Below are 13,499 nucleotides of genomic sequence, written 5' to 3' on the forward strand. Positions count from 1 at the left end.
AGTACAATGGATCATTCTCTAGAAAATAGTCTGACGGTTCCTATGGCCGCAGCTGCATCACTTGTAGAAATCCCTAAGTAAAGCATTACTTGTCCTTCACTCAGCCTTCTGCTTACCTTGAACCCCTGCAATGAGTTACACACATGAGTTGAAGCCCCGGAGTCAATACACCAGGACGCAGAAGCTACCAACAATTTGGGTTTTATGACACAGGATTCGAAATTACCTTTCTTGGATTCCAGGTATTAAGGACAATTCCTCTTCCAGTGGCCGGTCTGCTTGCAAAAGTGACATGCATCTGATGCCCTATCTTTCTTCTGCTTCTTAGGCTTCGTGGCTTTCTTCTGAGGCTTCTTTGCCTTCCTCTTTTTCTTTCCCAATTTGCTAGCTTCAATAAGCATAGCCACAGGCCCATCCTTTTTAATCAGTTCTTCAGCCCTCTGCAACATATTGCTGAGTTCTTGAACGCTGACATTCAACTTATTCATGTTGTAGTTCATGATGAACGGATTAAAGGAAGGAGGCAAAGAATTAAGGATGGCGTCTATCTGGGTCGCAAGATCCAGCCTGGATCCAAGAGCCTCAAGGTCATTGATGTAACCCATCATCCAAAGACAATGGTCATGAACTTGTTGCCCCTTGGACATTTGTGTGGTCATGAACTACTTCAAGACCTTCTGCCGAGTAGAACGATTCTGCTCTTCGTACATTGTCTTTAAACTATCCAATATGTCCTTGGCTAGTTCGATCTGATCGAACTGCCTCTGTATCGGATTGTCCAGTGAGGCAATGATATAGCACCGGGCAAGGGAGTTTTTATCCTCCCAATCCTGATATTCCCTCCTTTGCCCCTCAAAAGCTTTATCACCCGGACACTCTGGGGCAGGATTTGTAGCCACTTTATCTAACTTTTCAGAAGTTAAGACCAGCATAAGGTTACGGTACCAGTCAGCATAGTCTGGTTCTTTAAGCTTGTTGTTGTCAAGTAGCTTTGCAAATTGTCCATTTGCCATTTTCTAATAAAAGAGCAAACATCAGTCAATAACATAATTTGATTCATGTTCATTACATAGATATGGCTTTTAATCTATGTTCCATTCCCATTTGTTCATCTCTGAGATTTCCCTCTTATCTTAGTGACAGATACAGCGACTTGTCTCTGGAAATGTGGGAAATCACATAGGGTGCATGGAACCAACTATTTCAGCTGCATAACCCCACCACCTTTCTGTAAAGGATCATATCCACTCATCATATGAGCTTTCCCTTTGGCATCTGTCAGACAAGGTTCATAGCCATTTCAAGTTAAACCTTTCTATCCAGTGAGTGCTCAGCCATCATATTTGTGAATGCCAAAGTACCGTGAGAGAGTTCCCATTTTCTGGTGAAGCCCCTCCCACATCGGTCTATAATGCCCCCTATCATCTTACGAAACATTCCAACAGATCCAACAGCAAATGAATAGCTCATTTTCTGGTGCGTTTCCTCATTACTGAAGGACCCATCTTCATGCTAATGATGGAAGGCCTTTAGAGAGTTCATCATATGAATCTCCCTATCACATGTACTCATATTGCTAGAGGGAACAAAAATTACGCCCAAGCTTAATTTAGGTCAAACCAAAGTGTCTCCCACTGACTTTCATAAAGCCAGATTTTGGTGGGCCCTAATCGGCTAGGGTTCCGCATGGATCCTCTTCACGAGGTGTGGGGCCCACCATTGAGGGAGATCTTCCAATGATCTTTAGGGACACCATGGCAATGATGTGCATTCAGCCATGGTGTGCGCAAGAGCCACTATCGTATCTGCATGGACCAAGTTCTTATGGTCCACGAACGTTGCACATCACACATCCATACATCACATGCAGGGATAAATTGATCCAATCAATTAATATCTGTAAAGCCCAAAATAAATGCCCATTTTAAAACATAACATTAACAATTAACATTATCTAGGTATATGGGCCGAATTAGGGTTAAGCAGTTCGGCCCTTATAGTTTGTTTGCAATTGTGGGCTTTTAGCAGTTTTAACAATTTAAAACTGGGCCTTATAGGTTGGGCCGAATTAAACTCTTAATTAAATATCAATCCTTAGGCCCATCAGTAGGAAATTAGGGCTGACATTAGCCTTGATCGAACCCAAGATTCGGTCCAACCAGTTTGGACCAATCTGGTTCGAATGGGTCTAGGGTTTGATCTTTAATTAAAGATTTAATCCAAGAAAATGATCTGAAATCAAATACTGATTAAAGAAAAACAAGAATCAGTCAAAGAGGGCTGTTCGTACAACCCATCCTACAAAACAGAGGTTAGATCATAGTATGCAGTTTCATAAACTGCAAATCGCAGATAGCGATTTTCCCATCTTCGAAATTTCCTTCCTGCGCCGCCACCTTCGATCCAAAAATAATAAAAAAGAAACCCTAAAATTTTCTATTAATATTACATCGCATTGAATCCTATACATTCAGTCTAAAAAATAAAAAAAAAATTATTTTACAGACCAAATGTAATAAATAAATAAATAAACTACAAATCGTAGATTGTCACGAGCCAGAAAAAGATTTCGATCTCCACTTGTACGAACAACCCATAAATCAAGAAAATTATAAAGAACAATTCTAAATAAAATTCAGATTTAGAAAAATTTAATATCAGACCATTCGCCCTTTATTTGGGAAATAATTTCCCTGAAAAACCCTAATATGTGCAAATCGGGTAGAACGCCTTCTGCTCATTTGCGCAGGTTCAGATCTGGTTTAATTCGTTTCAAGATTTGAACCAGGGCTCTGATACCACTGAAGGATTGAGAGATCCATCATATGGATGGCTGAACCCTGTAGGAAGGTCGGGCAAAATTTCAAAAATTTCCTCTCGCCTCATCTGGGAATCGCATTCCTTGTTTTAGAAAATCTGCATTTTCAAGGATCAATCTTGAACCCTAAACCGAACCAGATCTGAAACCAAAAGCAGGAAAGGGATATACCTGATAAGGAGAAACAATATCTCCCAATGAAGGTGTTCACGCCCAAAGAATGACTCAAAGACTACTCCCATTGGAGATGACACAGTGAATGTTGGAGCATAATCAGTAGTGTTCATCCAACAAACCGAACTCTTTGCAAGAATTCGCTGGAGGCTATGAGCACAACATTAGATCAGTCTTTCTCCAAAGTCTAATATCAAGATCTGATCTTGATTGCTCCTGCTTGAAAAGGAGATTGAACTGGAAGTGTGGCGGTGGCAGGAAGGAGGCGGCGGGGAGAAAATAGCGCAGTCTTACTGGATGCTATGTTCTCTCTTCTATAACTCTTGCTCTGAGAGTGAGGATGTGTCTTGAGGCTGCCTCTGTTAGACAGTTTTGTATGCCCTTAGCTTCAATCAGAATGATGTACTTTATGAGTCTATTGTAAATGAATAAAAGTGTATATTTGATACATCTTCCCTTGGTATGTTTCTATGTAATACCCTTAAACTGGACACTTAATGTGACTCGTGTTAGTTTAGAATGTTCACAGCCAGTGGGTCGGTCTGGGGAGACCAATCCTCACAAGGCTGACACTGTGGTGCCACCAAGTCGGTTGGGGTGGCCTGTCTTAGTTGCCAGGGTGAGACCCTAGGCACATACAGTGTAGGATTATTTGAATCTATGAACTGGACCAGATTTCCAGTATTGCCCTGGACCTTGGAGATTGATGGGCAAAACTGGAAAGTTACACCCGACCCCTAGACTCGATTATGATACTGCACTAGGTGTCAGATTGGGCTGTCTATGATATACCAATCAGTGAGATTCTTAGCGGGGGTCAAAACCTGGGTATGATGGGACAGTTCGAGAATTCATCTGAGTGGGTGATCATAGTGATAGGATCAGCCCCTTTGTCGGACAAAGGTAATGATCGGGGATGCACTCTCACTGATGAAAACCAAGACTTCCGGTAGCCAATTTCAACCGTTGAGATTTGTTTTACAAAATATATTTTATATGAGATATAAAAGTATATATATTATGGTTTCTAAAATGTTTGCAAGAAGGTTTTAATTCCGAGGATCCATATAAGCAAAGAGTGCAACACTGTTCCTTGCAGCCGAGGAAGAGGTCCTCTCTTGTCGGGTAGTGTATGATCATTATGGGATGAGAGGTTAAGTGTAAGACCATTGAGGATAATACCTGATGGGAAAATCTTGCATCTGCCCACAGTCCCTGGGTGTTACAAGGTGGCTTGGCCCAGGGACCACTTAGGGTAAGTGTTGGGCCCATAGAGCCCATTTGATGGGTTTCAGAGGGTGCACTGTCTTCAACAGTGTATTCGTCCAGGCCTTGTAACAAAGGCTGGGCCGAACCCATGTGGCTGATGTGTAGATCAATGCTTGGGTCCCATGCCATACAAGGAAGCCCAACTGGGCATCAGTTAGGAAGGATAAGTGAGCACATAAGCTTAATGGGCCTAAAGCCCATTTCAAACTGAGCTATTCTTTTAGTTAATTAAAGGGGCGAATTCTGAGATGGATTAGCAGATAGGATAGGGTCTTGACCCTTTCCACTCAGAGAGTCCAGATCTGAATGTGATTCAGATCTAGAAACCTCCTAATGAGATTAGGAGAAAGCTAATCTAATCTGTAGATAAGATAAGGGTTTATCCCTATCACCTAAAGAGAAGTCTCCAAATATGATTTGGATAAGCTGCTCCTAATTGGATTAGGAGCTGATCTTTTAGGTTAACAAAAGAAAGAAGGGGGTGGCAGCCTTTAAAAACAGATCATCAGATTTTCTTTAGTGCTGAAATCAAGAAGAGAGAATTCTACACCCTCCGAATACTCTCTGGCCGCCCTGTTTGCCAGTTCGATATCAAGTTGTGGGAGTAGCCAAGATTGGATCTTGACATCAGTTCTTTGAGAAAGGATTGAAAGGAAGCTGTGCTCACGTACCATCGTGCTGATTCTTGCGAAGGATAGAGTTCTTGGAGAAGAACACTACTAATTCTGCTCCATCCTGCACTGCGCCATCTTCAGTGGGAGCAGTTTTTGGATCCTTCCTTGGGCGTGAACACCTGCATTGGGAGATACTACTTCTCCATATCAGGTATAATTCTCTCCTACTCCTTTTGGTTCAGATCTGATTCAGTTTAAGGTTCAAGAATGATCCTTGAAAATATGATTTTCTAAATAGGGAATGCGATTCCCAGTTGAAGGGGGAGAAAAAATTTTTGAAATTCGCCCCTTATTCTGCAATCTTTGGGCGTCCATGGGATGGATCTCTCATCCCTTCAGTGGTATCAAAGCCAGGTTCAAATCTTGAACAAGTTTGTTTCAGATCTGAACCTTCGCAAATGGGCAGAAGGTGTTCTACCCGATTTGCGCAGATATGGGTTTTGGGAAATTTGTTCCCAAACTTAATGGGCGAATAATCTGAAATTAATTTTACATGAATCTGATTATTATTTAGAATTGTTCTTTATGATTTTCTTGATTTAGGGGCTGTTCGTACAAGAGGAGATTGAATTCTTGGTTTGCGTAGGGAACCTGCGATTTTGCAGTTCTTGAATTATTTTTGGTCTGTAAATAATTTTTTTTTATTTTCTAGACTCAATGTATAGGTATTCGATCTGATGTAATTATTAATAGAAATAAGATTTCTATTTATTTTATTTTGGATCAAAGATGGCGGCACAGAAAAGGAGATTTCCCAGAGAAGGAGATTTCGCAGATGGGAGAATCGCTATCTGTGATTTGCAGTTTTTGAAACTGCATTCTGTGATATAACCTCTATTTTGCAGGATGGATTGTGCAAACAGCCCTGATTGACTGATTCTTGTTTTTCTTTTATCAGTATTTAATTTCATATTATTTTCTTGAATTAAAGATTTAATTAAAGATCAAACCCTAGACCCATTCGAACCAAGATTGGTTCAAATAGTTTGAATCGAATCTAGGGTTTCATCAAGGCTGAAAGTCAACCCTAATTTTCCCATTTATGGGCCTAAGGATTGGTGTTTAATTAAATGGTTAATTTGGCCCAACCTGTAAAGGCCCAATTTTAAAAGGTTAAAACTGCTAAAAGCCCACTTAAAATTTAAAGCTATATGGGCTGAACCATTCGGCCCATATACCTAGATAATATTAATGGTTAATATTATGGATTTAAAATGGGCTTCAAATGGGCCTTACAGATGATTAATTGATTGGATCAATTTTATCCCTACATGTGATGTATGGATGTGTGATGTGCTACGTACATGGGCAATAAGTACTTGGCCCATGCTCAATCGACAGTGGCTCTTGCGCACACCATGGCTGAATGCACTTTATTGCCATGGTGTCCCTTTTGGTCATTGGATGACCTCCCTCAGTGGTGGGCCCCACACCTCATCAAGAGGTTATGTACGGAACCCTAGCCGATTCAGGCCCACCAAAATCTGGCTTTATGAAAGTCAGTAGGAGCCACTTTGGTTTGACCTAAAATAAGAACTAGGGCGTAATTAACTGTTCCCTCCGGCTAATATGAGTGCATGTGATAGGGAGATTCATATGATGAACTCTCTAAAGGCCTTCCATCATTAGCATGACGATGGGTCCTTCAGTAATGAGGAAACACACCAGAGAATGGGCTATCCATTTGCTGTTGGGCTTGTCTGAGTGTTTCATAAGATGATAGGGGTGTCATAGACCGATATGGGAGAGGCTTCACCAGAAAATGGGAACTCTCTCATGGTACCTTAGCGTTCAAAAATATGATGGGTAAGCACTCACTGGATAGAAAGGTTTACCTGAAAATGGCTCTAAACCTTCTCTGACAGAGGCCAAAGGGAAAACTCATATGATGAGTGGATATGATCCTTCACAGAAAGGTGGCGGGGTTATGCAGCTGAAACAGTTGGCTCCATGCACCCTATGTGATTTCCCACATTTCCAGAGGCAACCCGTAGTCTTCATCACTGAAAAAGGAGGGAAATCTCAGAGATGAATAAATGGAAATGGAACGTAGATTAAAATTCATATCTATGAAATGAACATGAATCAAATTAGGTTGTGGACTGATGTTTTCTCTTTTATCAGAAAATGGCAAACGGATCATTTGCAAAACTGCTTGATGACAACAAGTTGAAGGGCCCAAACTATGCTGACTGGTACAGGAACCTTATGCTGGTCCTAGCTTCTGAAAAGCTGGACAAAGTGGCAATGAATCCTGCCCCGGAGCGTCCGAGTGATAGGGCTTTTGAGGCACGAAGGAGAGACTATCAAGAATGGGAGGAGAAAAACTCCCTTGCCCGGTGTTACATCATTGCCTCCTTAGACAACCCGATACAGAGGCAGTTCGATCAGATCGAACTTGCCAAAGACATATTGGACAGTCTCAGGATGATGTATGAAGAACAAAATTGTTCTACTTGACAAAAGGTCTTAAAACAGTTCATGACTGCACAAATGTCCAAGGGTCAACAGGTTCACGACCATTGTCTTCGGATGATGGGTTACATCAATGAACTGGAGGCTCTTGGATCTGGGCTAGACCTTGCAACCCAGATAGATGCTATCCTTAACTCTTTGCCTCCTTCCTTTAATCCGTTCATCATGAACTATAACATGAACAAGCTGAATGTCAGCTTGTAAGAGCTTAGCAATATGTTGCAAAGAGCTGAAGAACTGATTAGAAAGGATGAGCCTGTAGCCATGCTTGTTGAAGCTGGCAAGATAGGCAAGAGAAAGAGGAAGGCAAAGAAGCCTCTAAAGAAAGCCACTAAGAGCAAGAAGCAGAAGAAAGACAAAGCATCGGATGCCTATCACATCTGCAAGAAGACCGGCCACAAGAAAAGGAATTGTCCTACCTACCTGGAATCCAAGAAAGGTAACTTCGAAACTTGTGTTATAGAAATCAATTTGTTGGTAGTTTCTGCGTCCTGGTGTATTGATTCTGGGGCTTCAACTCATGCGTGTAACTCACTGCAAGGGTTCAAGGTAAGTAGATGGTTGAGTGAGGGAGAAGTCACACTCTACTTGGGGACTACTGCAACTGTTGCAGCCGCGGCCATAGGAACCGTGGAGTTATTTTTTAGAGAAGGAATAATTGTACTGAAAGATTATCTTTATGTACAAAATTTAAGGAGAAATTTGATTTCTGTCTCAAAACTGTGTGCAGATGGTTATTCTGTCTTCTTTAGTAATACGATTACTATTAAAAGAAACAACAGATTCATCGCATACGGGGAACTGGAGAACAGACTCTATGTTCTACATCCTTCTCTAGAAACTAACATAACCGAAACCACGTCGACTGAAATCCCCAAGAAGAGAGCCCGTGATACAGTTAATCCCACATGTCTGTGGCATTACCGACTTGGCCACATCGGTGTTGACCGAATCACAAGGTTGGTAAAGGATGGTCCTTTGGATTTTCTAACTGTAGAAGATCTTCCCACTTGTGAGCCTTGCCTACAAGGCAAGATGACGAAACGACCATTTAACGGGAAGCCTAAATGATGTACAGGCACACTTGACCTAATACATACTGATGTATGTGGTCCCCTGAGTGTTAGGACACGAAATCAACACGTGTATTTCATCACCTTCACAGATGATTTTTCACGATATGGTTACGTGTACCTAATGAGACACAAGTCTGAATCCTTTGAAAAGTTCAAAGAGTTTAGACAAGAGGTCGAGAAACAGTTAGGGAGAGAAATTAAAGCCCTCCGATCAGATCGAGGTGGCGAGTATATCTCTGACGAATTCAATGACTACTTAAAGGACAATGGGATAGTATCACAATTAGCTCCTCCTACTACACCACAACTTAACGGTGTTTCAGAGAGGAGGAATAGGACCTTATTGGATATGGTCCGATCACTTCTCATACACTTAGAGTTACCCACATCCTTTTGGGGTTACGCATTAGAGACTGTGATTTATGTGCTGAATCGGGTTCCAACCAAATCGGTTCCGAATACTCCATATGAACTTTGGACCGGAAAGAAACCAAGTGTCAAACACTTGAAGATTTGGGGTTGTCCAGCACATGTTAAAAGAACGAGTGCAAATAAGTTGCAAGTGGATTTACAAGAGAAAGAAGGGCCCCAATGGTAAGGTTGAGACCTTCAAGGCTCGTCTGGTGGTGAAAGGGTACACTCAGAAAGAGGGCATCGATTATGAGGAAACCTTTTCACCTTTGGCCATGCTTAAATCCATTAGGATCCTGCTATCTGTAGCAGCATACCATGATTATGAGATTTTGCAGATAGATGTCAAAACTGCATTCCTGAATGGAGATCTTACTGAAGATATTTATATGCAGCAGCCGCAAGGCTTCATTACTATAGGACAGGAAAACATGGTATGTAAACTTAACAGATTCATTTATGGACTTAAGCAAGCTTCTAGAAGTTGGAACATCCGATTTAATTCTACTATCAAATCGTTTGACTTCAAGTAGAATCCGGATGAACTCTGTGTCTACAGGAAGTACAGTGGAGATAAGGTTACCTTTTTGGTTCTGTATGTAAATGACATTCTACTCATTGGGAATGATGTAGAAATGATAACTACGGTGAAAGTATGGCTATCATAGCAATTCTCCATGAAAGATTTTGGAGAAGCCTCCTATATACTGGGTCTTCAACTCTATAGAGATAGATCGAAGCGGATAATACGATTATCCCAATCTGCTTACATTGACAAAATAGTCAAGAGATACAGCATGGAAAACTCCAAGAAAGGAAATGTTCCTTTCAGGCACGGAGTAACTCTCTCTAAGAAGATGTCTCCCAAGTCTTCTGAGGAGATTGATGGCATGAAAGATGTTCCTTATGCCTCAGCCGTAGGGAGCATCATGTATGCCATGCTGTGCACTCGTCCTGACATAGCTCAGGTAGTGAGTGTAGTAAGCAGATTTCAGGCCAACCCAGGGCAGGAGCATTGGACTGCTATGAAAAACATACTTAAGTACCTTCGAAGGACAAAAGAGTTTTGTCTAGTATTCGACGGTAGCTCACTACAGATCCAAGGATATACAGATGTCGATTTTCAGTCAAACCCAGATGATAGAAAGTCTACATCTGGATATGTTTTTACGATAGGATCGTGTGCTGTTTGCTGGAAAAGCAGCAGACAGGGGTCCACTGCAGACTCCACAACCGAGGCCGAGTACATTGCCGCAAGTGAGGCTGCCAAAGAAGCCGTGTGGATGAAGAAGATTGTTCACGAGTTGGGGGTAGTTCCGTCCAGCACATCACCCATCCCATTGTTGTGTGACAACAATGGAGCCATTGCTAAGGCTAAGGAGCCGCGAGCCCACTCGAAGTCAAAGCACATCGAGAGGAAGTACCACGTACAGCGGGAGATTGTTGGTAGAGGGGTCGTCCTGATTCAGAAAGTAGCATCAGCGGAAAATGTAGCAGACCCATTGACAAAGCCACTATCACAGAAAGTGTTTGAGAAACACGTGGAAAGCATGGGACTCCGGCTAGTACCTGATTGGACCTAAGTGCAAGTGGGAGCTGTTAGACAGTTTTGTATAACCTTAGCTTCAATCAGAATGATGTATTTTATGAGTTTATTGTAAATGAATAAAAGTGCATATTTGATTCATGTTCCCGTGGTATGTTTCCATGTAATACCCTTAAACTGGACACTTAATGAGACTCGTGTTAGTTTAGAATGTTCACAGCCAGTGGGTCGGTTTGGGGAGACCTATCCTAACAAGGCTAACACTGTGGTGCCACCAAGTCGGTTGGGGTGGCCTGTCTCAGCTGCCAGGGTGAGACCCTAGGCACATACAGTGTAGGATTATTTGAATCTATGAACTGGACCAAATTTCCAGTATTGCCCTGGACCTTGGAGATTGATGGGCAAAACTGGAAAGTTACACCTGACCCCTAGACTCGATTATGATACTGCACTAGGTGTCGGATTGGGCTGTCTTTGATATACCAATCAGTGAGATCCTTAGCGGGGGTCAAAACCTGGGTATGTTGGGATAGTCCAAGAATTCATCTGAGTGGGTGATCATAGTGACAGGATCAGCCCCTTTGTCGGACAAAGGTAATGATCGGGGATGCACTCTTACTGATGGAAACCAAGACTGCCGGCAGCCGATTTCAACCGTTGAGATTTGTTTTGCAAAGTATATTTTATATGAGATATAAAAGTATATATATTATGGTTTCTAAAATGTTTGCAAGAAGGTTTTAATTCCCGGGATCCATATAAGCAGAGAGTGCAACACTGTTCCTTGCAGCCGAGGGAGAGGTCCTCTCTTGTCGGGCAGTGTATGATCATTATGGGCTGAGAGGTTAAGTGTAAGACCATTGAGGATAATACCTGATGGGATAATCTTGCATCTGCCCACAGTCCCTCGGTGTTACAAGGTGGCTTGGCCCAGAGACCACTTAGGGTAAGTGTTGGGCCCATAGAGCCCATTCGATGGGTTTCATAGGGTGCACTATCTTTAACAGTGTATTCAGCCAGGCCTTGTAACAAAGGCTGGGCCGAACCCATGTGACTGATGTATAGATCAATGCTTGGGTCCCACACCATACAAGGAAGCCCAACTGGGCAGCAGTTAGGAAGGATAAGTTAGCACATAAGTCTACACCCTGCGAATACTCTCTTGCCGCCCTGTTTGCCAGTTCGTTCTCCAGTCGTGGGAGTAGTCAAGATTGGATCTTGACATCAGTTCTTTGAGAAAGGATTGAAAGGAAGCTGTGCTCATGTACCATCCTGCTGATTCTTGTGAAGGACAGAGTTCTTTTTGAAGAACACTGTTGATTCTGCTCCATCCTACACTGCACCATCTTCAGTGGGAGCAGTTTTTGGATCCTTCCTTGGGCGTGAACACCTCCATTGGGAGATACTACTTCTCCGTATCAGGTATAATTCTCTCCTACTCCTTTTGGTTCAGATTTGATTCAGTTTAAGCTTCAAGAATGATCCTTGAAAATATGATTTTTTAAATAGGGAATGCGATTCCCAATTGAAGGGAGAGAAAAATTTTTGAAATTCGCCCCTTATTCCGCAATCTTTGGGCGTCCATGGGATGGATCTCTCATCCTTTCAGCCGCCCCCTCCTCCTTTTATAATCTTAAAGGGATCAGCTCTTAATCCTATTAGGAGTTGCTGATCCAAATCATATTTGGATCTGAATTCCCTTTAAGTGATAAGGATAGACCCTTATTTTATCTACAGATTAGATCAGCCCTCTCCTAATCATTTTTGGAGGTTTCTAGATCTAAATCTTATTTAGATCTAGACTCTCTAAGTGGATAGGGTTAGGACCCTATCCTATCTGCTAATCTAATCTCAAATCCGCCCCTTTATTTAACTGATCATATTAGCCTAGTTCGAAATGGGCTTTATGCCCATGATGTCTTAGTGCTCAGTGTGCTTCCCAAGTACTGCCCAGTTGGGCTTCTTTGTATGGCATGGGGCCCAAACATTGATCTATACATCAATCACATGAGTTCAACCCAGCCTTTGTTACAAGGCCTGGCCAAATACACTATTGTGGACAGTGCACCCCCTGAGCCCATGACATGGGCTCCTAATGGGCCCAACACTTACACTAAGTAGTCCCTGGGCCAAGCCACCTTATAAAAACCCAGGGACTGTGGGTAGATGCAAGATTAGCCCATCAGATATTACCCTCAATGGTCTTACACTTAACCTCTCAGCCCATAATGATCAAACACTGCCCGACAAGAGAGGACCTCTCCCTCGGCTGCAAGGAATAGTGTTGCACTCTCTACTCACATGGATCCCGGGAATTAAACCCTTTTGCAAACATTTTGAAACCATAAGGATCTCACTGATTGGCATATCAAAGACAGCCCAATTCAACACCTAGTGCAGTATCATAATCGAGTCTCGGGGTCAGGTGTAACTTTTCAGTTTTTCCCATCAATATCCAAGGTCCAGGGCAATACTGGAAATCTGGTCCGGTTCAGGGCTACAAGTAAATTTACACTGCATGTGCCTCGGGTCTCACCCTTGCGGCTGAGACAGGCCACCACAACATTTGGTAGCACACTAGTGTTAGCCTTGGCAGGATAAATCTCCCCAGACTTATCCAATGGCTGTGAACATTCTAAACTAACACGAGTCTCATAGGTGTCCAGTTTAAGGGTATTACACAGAAACACACCACAAGAACTTGAATCAAATATGTACTTTATTCATTTACAATAAATGTCATAATGTACATCATTCTAATTGGAGCTAAGGGCGTACAACTGTCTAACACTATTCCCATAGTCTGTTTGGTTCAAACAAGAATGAGAGTAGGAATTAGTAGGAATGAGATTTCATTCCCAAGGGAGGGGTAGGGAGTGTCTATTCCCTCAAATCGGGGAATGCTATTCCAGCGGAATAGGAATGGAGTTCCAATTCTGCCCAACCAAACAACTGGAATTAGAATAGCCCATTTCAATTCTGATTCTAGACCCCTATTCCTAAAAGCCAAACGGGGCCTGACATATTCCTGATAAGCCATTGAACTTTCTTCGGAA

This window comes from Nelumbo lutea, chromosome 1 (assembly GCF_056320005.1).
Source record: "Nelumbo lutea isolate HS-2025 chromosome 1, American lotus-T2T, whole genome shotgun sequence".
Lineage (NCBI taxonomy): Eukaryota > Viridiplantae > Streptophyta > Magnoliopsida > Proteales > Nelumbonaceae > Nelumbo > Nelumbo lutea.